This window comes from Lycium barbarum, chromosome 1 (assembly GCF_019175385.1).
Source record: "Lycium barbarum isolate Lr01 chromosome 1, ASM1917538v2, whole genome shotgun sequence".
Lineage (NCBI taxonomy): Eukaryota > Viridiplantae > Streptophyta > Magnoliopsida > Solanales > Solanaceae > Lycium > Lycium barbarum.
The window spans coordinates 68016903-68024302 of NC_083337.1; the positions used below are offsets into that span (position 1 = coordinate 68016903).

Here is a 7400-nt window from a genome sequence, read left to right on the forward strand (position 1 = left end):
TTGTTGTTGTAATCCCTCCTGTCTGAACCACCATATTCATTTCAACCATATTTATTGCTTTGTTGTTGGGGTCTCCATGGATTTTGATAACCCCCTTGAGAGTGATCGATATAATTTGCATCCTCACGTTGTGGCTGCCCCTCTAGATAAGCTTCCTCCGAGACTTGGTACATTCCGGGAGTATGAGGTGGCATCTCTTCGATAACATTCACACTTTTACAACAAATCCACAGTGGTTTGCAATTGAGCGAAAGCATGATCTCGCTCATGATTTTCTTTGTCCACCGCGGCAGCAGAGGGGCTACCATATGACAGGACTTCACTATCACTCGAGTGCCAAGCTTGATTATGGGTGGTGAGCTTGTCCAGCAAACGGGTGATAACTATAAATGATTTTTCCATAAAGCATCCTCCTGCGGCTATATTGATGGTAATCTGGTTCATTGTATACAAACCCTTGTAGAATTTTTCCGTGAGGATAGCATCCGGAAATCCATGAGTTGGAGATTGAGCTAGATAATACTTGCAACGCTCCCACGCTGAATATAATTGTTCCCCCGGAAGTTGCTTGAAGTCAAATATCTTGTCTCTAAGCTCAGCCTTTTTGCTTGGCGGGAACCATTTCTTTAAAAATGTATTTGCTAACTCATTCCAAGTATGAATAGAATTGTTTGGAAGCTTTTCATACCATTCCCTGGCTTGACCAGCCAAGGAATATTTAAAGACCCTTAACCGAAGTGCATCGGCAGAAACAGCTCCTTGAGATTGTTGAGCACATACATGCACGAAGTTCTTCAAATGACGAAGTGGACAATCCTCCAAAGAATTTCAGAAATAACCTTCAAGTTTCAGCAGTTGATAGATAGAACTATCAATCTTGAAGGTAGCATTTCCAGTTCTAGGAGGAACCACAGCAGAAGCATAATCCGCTTCATTTATGAATTCCGCAAATATATTTTCATCATCATCCTCTTCTGGAGCAGGTGGGTTCACTTGGAGTCCACCTTGGCGATTCGGTCTTCTAACCATGTTCACCTGGTTCACCACAACAGCAAACGAGGTGTGATGGAATAGAAAAAGTTTTAAAGAAGAGTTCACAACAATCAGTAATTTCTAAACCGTATTCCCCGGCAATGACGCCAAAATTTGATAAGCTCAAATTACACCTGTTTGTGGCGTAAAACGGACATTGTCAAATATAGTAACCCAAACAAGGTTGGGGTCGAATCCCACAGGGAATATGGAGAGAAAAAGGTACTAATTATATGCGATACTCGTCTTTAAAGGCTTTAATCCTATTCCTAGAATCTTAAAAAGTAGATTTGGTTTGTATTCGCTACTTTGAAGTAATAGAAATTTGTTTAGATTGGAAGAACCAAAGTTGTGTCACCACAATGATTAGATGTTATGCTATGGGTGTCAATATGATATATTTCTAATGGGTCGCGATTATGCATGCACTTAATCTCTAATACACTTTCGAATATTTCCCAATAGTTAGAAAGTATTTCTTTTCATGATTTTCCCAAATGCAGAAAAGTTATAAATAAGGTTGATTAAATATGCCAAGTAGAACTCATCTTATTCCTAAGTGAGTTCATTAAATGAGGGTTAGCGCCTCGAGTCCTTGTTATATTATTTCAAATCACACCCTAGTTCATCTTTCCAAATAAACTAGGGTTGGTGCATGAACAAATGTTTGCAACCATTTGTAGAACAATGAATAAGAGATAATAAAATACATCACATCCCATTATACATATATACAATGTTAGATACCCATTACATAGCACCCATCATTTTGGCTCCACAACTCTGATTAAAGAGACTACTCACACATTTTGGTCTCAAAAGTGGTAAGCAATAAATGAGACATAAAGCTTACAAATGTAATAAAGATGGTGGAATATAGAATCTTGTGTCTTCACTAAACTCCAAAGGGAGAGTGTTCAATGCTCACCAACCAATGGGACTTTTTAGTTGAGTATCATAAAAGCTGAATCAAGAAATGACCTAAAATGTTCTTTAAATAGGCTCCAAAAACGCACAGCAAAAGCTGACAAAATTTCCCCCGATAGCAAGATCGACGGACCATTGATCGTTCGACGATCCGTCGATTTCTTCGTCTTTTGTAATCTTCAGCCCTGTGTGCCATTCGACGGTGCTGTCGACCAGTTCGGCGCTTCGTCGAGTAATCCGTCTTTTTCTCCTCTATTGAGAGGTCCTGCTTGACGACACAAATGATGAACCGTCGATCTGTTCGACGCTTCGTCGATGCCTCCGCCCTTTGTCGTCTTCAACTTTGTCCTCTCTGGAAAATTATGCTTTTTGACGATTCAAAGGACGGTTCGTCGATTGATCGACGAACCGTCGATTCTCATTTCTGGCCAATTCTTCTGTTGTTCTTTGCTTTTTGCTTTTGGGCCACTGTTTTCCTAAAACACAACAAAAACATATTAAAGAGAACCAGACTTACTTGAAAACAGCCAAAATTCATAGTAAAAAGGCGTCGAATATTCCACCAATCCGCGGCACATCACACATCTCATACCATAGCATCATGTTATCATTTCTTGGTATTCCATGCATCCCATAGTCGTATTACAAGGTAGCATTATTTATCATCTTATTGTCATAGCATACATTAGCGTTAGGAGCATACATTAGGATTTAAGGCAACCACACTATGTCGGGGTGACGTAAGGTCGTGAACCCCCAATTGTATTATGGACATTTCATGAGTATCATGCTAAGACGAGTTTTAACAATAATAACATCATTAGCATTGTAGGAACATCGTGCCACAATTTCTTGAATCTCTATACTCTAGCTCATTGTCATTATTATCATGCTTATAGGTGATTCGATATATAGAAGGACTCATAAGCTTCATCTTATAGGAGGATTATGGAAAACTTGAAGGATTCATGCCTTTTGAAAGAAGAGTTAAGCCTCACATACCTTTCTCGTTTAAGCAATCTAGCGTTCGCTTATTCTCCTTCAATGTCACGTCTCTACCTTCAAAAGAGGATTCGTACTAACATTAGTTAATCAACTATAAGAACGCACTACTATTTCTAGAGACAGTTGGGCAGCACTTCCTTTGTTTATACTATTTTTCCCATATTCCATATCAACTCCCAACACCCACAACAACAATTACAATATAGCAATCAACAATCATCATTCATATACAATGACCATGATCCACCATTTCTCTTCATTTTTCCCATATTTATGGTTTTGGGTCCGCTATCGTATTTTCTCATATATCACACTTTATCTCCTGGTCTACATGTCGTTTACAATGCATTCATACTCACAACACACTAACATTCATGATTCAATTCAACTACCATTCACTCATGGCACTATTCACTCATTTATGACTCATTTACTATGCTTTTCTACAATTCGGGTATCTTAACCTTCCAATACCTTAAACAACATGAAATGGTCATGAAACTTACCTTGGATGATGGTGGAACAAGCCTTGAGTGGAGTTTCTACTCTAGCACCAAAACCCTACTTCACCTCTTTTAGTTTTCTTTGAGGAAGATGAACTTGAGCTAGGTTTCACACTCTTGTTTTCATGAATTTGGCATTGTTGATCTTGATTTTCCCTTGATTTTCTTGAATTCTTGTGGATGAAGTGTTTTGGAGTATTCTAGAGAGTTCTTGAATTGTGAAGATGAGAAATGAAATAAAATGAGCTTGGGGTCCCTTATACTTAACTTAAAAATCTGATTTTTGTGAACAGTAGTCGGGATGCACAGTGGCCGTAAACCCAGTTTACGGGCCGTATTCTTGTTTACGGTCCGTCTTTCAAGACCTTATTTAAGCATATCGGAAACAGAAAGGTTTGTTGTAGGTCATGGTGGTTTACGGGTTGTATTTCGATTTACGGTCCGTATTCTGAGTCGTATTTAACCATTTCAACATTTGACAGAAAGTTGAAGTTTTGATAGTTGGAAGACGATGGCACTTTACGGTCCGTAAATCACTTTACGGCCCATATTGTGTTTTACGACCACTGGGTCGCAATGCAAATCTGCAACCTTCGCGTTTTCAAAACTCATGGGTAGTCATTCCCTTCTTAGTAAAGCATCGTACACTCATACTCTTCGTTGGTCTATTCATTGTATGCTCACGGAAAATTTTTCGAGGTGTCACACCTAGCTTCTAGGTTTCCTACATATCTCGGGTTATATAAGAATTCAGGCCACTTGTAGTTGGACTCTACTAAAGATTTCACGTGCATAGCTGAAAGGTCCCGAGATCACCGGTGTTGTGAGGTTTTCTCAGAGACTTGTGGGAAGGTGACCGACTCTCTAGTCTTGAGTTTGCCTACATATCCTTGGTCTTAGGGAATCAGGCCACATGTAGTTCGACATCGCTGGAGAAGGGTGTGTCCCTTATGTGGGAATACCTTCGGACTTCCCGGTGTGTACCCGAGCGGTCGCAATTATTTTTTAACAAAAGGACCCACAAGCAGACTAACTTGGCTGAGTCCGGGAGTAGGTCCTCCAAATCCTGGCTGGAAAGCTTGACTCTCATGGGCACTCTTTTTTGGTCAGCCATGTAAGGAAAATTTCACGTTTTCTCTGCAATTTGTCCGGACCCAGTTCAGCAGGTTGGCTCTCTTTCGGAGATTATGCACCAGCTCTCGAAATCTAAACATATTGCAGATGTCTTCATGATATTTGCATGAATGATTTTTTTTGCAGCAAAAGCAAACATGTGATGGTAGTATGTAATGAAATGAATGAATGGCTCTCTCGGTAGTATGAATGAATGCATGAATGGCCTTCTCGGCAGTATGAATGAATGCATGAATGGCCCTCTCGGCAGTATGAATGAATGGATGAATGGCCCTCTCGGCAGTATGAATGAATACATGAATAGCCCTCCTGGCAATATGAATGAATGTATGAATGGCCCTCTCGGCATGGCCATCTCGGTAGCAAAAAATAAATAAGTAATGGACCTTGCGGCAGCAGAAAATAAATATGCAATGGCCCTTTTGGCATGGCCCTCTCGGCAGCAGAAAATAAATATGTAATAGCCCTCTAGGCATGGCCCTCTCGGCAGCAGAAAATAAATATGCAATGGCCCTTTTGGCATGGCCCTCTCAGCAGCAGAAAATAAATATTCAATGGCCCTTTTGGCAATAGGAAAGTAATGGATTGAAAGTATTTTAAGGAACGAAAAAATTGAAAGGAATTAAAGGATACAAATATGGCCCCTGCAGCTGGATGATTTTTCTTTTGTTTGTAATGTAGGCCATGACCCTCGTGGCCGGATATACCCCTTTTGTTTATGTCTTGACCCTTTTGGTCGAATGTCCCTTTACGCTTGTTCATTATGACCCCTTTTGGCCTGATATGTTTCTGCCATTCATTCCTTTGTCATTTATACCTCTCGGGACCCTTTGGTTATCGTGGCCTCTGTTATTTGTCCCTCTCGCGACTCTTTCAGCCAGCTCTTTTCCTTCAAATCCAGTGTCTTTTCTTTGCTTGTTGAGCCTCTTAGTCGAGCATGCCTCTTATTCTTCCCAAGTGCGATCCGTCTCTTGGTCGGATATATATTTCTTTCATCTATCTTCTTCGTAAGGTATATGCTAGTCCAACAAGTTATTCTTGCTGGGTTTGGCCTCCGCGGCTTCGTTGTTTTCCTATCAAGACCTTCATCCACAGAAAAATCGTGAGTTTCCTAAAAGGCCGATTAGTGTTGTCGTCTTCCCGTCCGACGGCTTCTCAGGACGTTCTTCTGAACCCTCTTAGTCTTGGTATTCTTAGATATGGCTTTTGAAGCGCGCTAATACTGGCGAGTGCGTATATATATTTTTTTGAAAATATATTGTCATGACATATGACTGTGAGCATGGTATTCCGGATCACCCAGGAGGTATGACTGTTGATTCTGGGTCTGGACGGTAGAAACCTGAAACCTTTCTCGAAAGCCATGAGGGGCTCTTGCTGTTTCTCATCATGCGGGAATTTTTTAGGTCCCCTCAAAAATTCTGCCCCAGTGTACCGTTTCATTCGGCTATCTCCCTATTCACTGTTCCTAATAGGAATTTTTGAGACCCTCTAAAAAATCCTGCCCCAGTGCGGAGTTGACACTGGTCGGTCCTTGCGGTTTAATTTAGCCACTTCCATTGCCTCTGGGGTTTTTTTAATGGTTTCTGGGTTTTTCTTTTATGACGATTGAGCTTGAAAGCGCCTAGTCATTGCATATTTCATTACATAGATGATTTATTTTTCTTCTATTCTAGTACGAGTACAAGCAAATGGTGCGATTACAAGGAAACAGCAATGCGATTACAAGCAAATGGAATCTTAAACTTAGTATCTCTTGAGCACATCTGCGTTGATAGCCTTGGGCCACTCTTGTCCATCCATCTCTGCTAGGACTACGGCTCCTCCCGAGAGTACTTTCCTGACCATGTATGGCCCTTGCCAGTTGGGCATGAATTTTCCCTTATATTCTTCTTGTTCGGGGACCACTCACTTGAGCACGAATTGTCCGATCTGGAAGAGTCGGGTTCTTACCCGCTTGTTGAAGGCTCAAGACATCCTTTGGCTATATAGCTGTCCGTGACAAACTGCCACCATTCTCTTCTCTTGTATCGTAGCCAGCTGCTCATAACGATTCTTAACCCACTCTACATCTTGCAACTTTACTTCTTGGATGATCCGGAGCGAGAGGATCTCCACTTCTGCGGGTATGACTACTTCTGTACCATAGACAAGGAGGTACGGAGTTGAACCGGTGGATGTGCGGTTGGTTGTTCGGTACCCTAACAAGGCGTAAGGTAGCTGCTCGTGCCAATCTCGGTAGTTGTCAATCATCTTTCTTAGGATTCTCTTAATGTTCTTGTTGGCAGCCCCTACGGCTCCATTCATCTGTGGTCAGTAAGCAGTAGGGTTTTTGTGTGTTATCTAGAATCGTTCGCAAATGTCCTTCATCGAATGACTATTTAAATTGGCACCATTGTCCGTGATGACGGATTTCGGTACGCCAAAATGGTATATTAGATTGCTCCTGACAAAGTCGGCCACGACTTTCTTGGTTACTGACTTGTGAGAAGTGGCTTTTGCCCATTTGGTGAAGTAGTCAATGGTGACTAAGATGAAACGGTTTCCATTAGAGGTCGGTGGTTCGATGGGTCCTATGACGTCCATCCCCCACGCTACGAAGGGCCACGATGAGCTCATCGCATATAACTCAGTAGGAGAAACCTTGATTAAATCCCTGTGTATCTGGCATTGATGGCATCTCTGCAAAAATTTGCACGAGTCATGATCCATGGTCATCCAGTAGTAACCTGTCCTTAGGAGTTTCTTTATGAGGATGAATCCATTCATTTGAGGGCCCGCATGCCCCAGTGCACCTCT

The 7400-nt window shown here is 41.5% G+C and overlaps 1 non-coding gene across 1 annotated transcript; it reads left to right on the top strand.

Annotated features, from left to right (window-relative positions):
* The first annotated feature begins 490 nt into the window (after window positions 1-490).
* LOC132619098 (small nucleolar RNA R71) lies at window positions 491-597 on the top strand. The gene has a single exon (XR_009574512.1). It is a non-coding gene; the product is annotated as a small nucleolar RNA R71 (small nucleolar RNA).
* The last annotated feature ends 6803 nt before the right edge of the window (window positions 598-7400 follow it).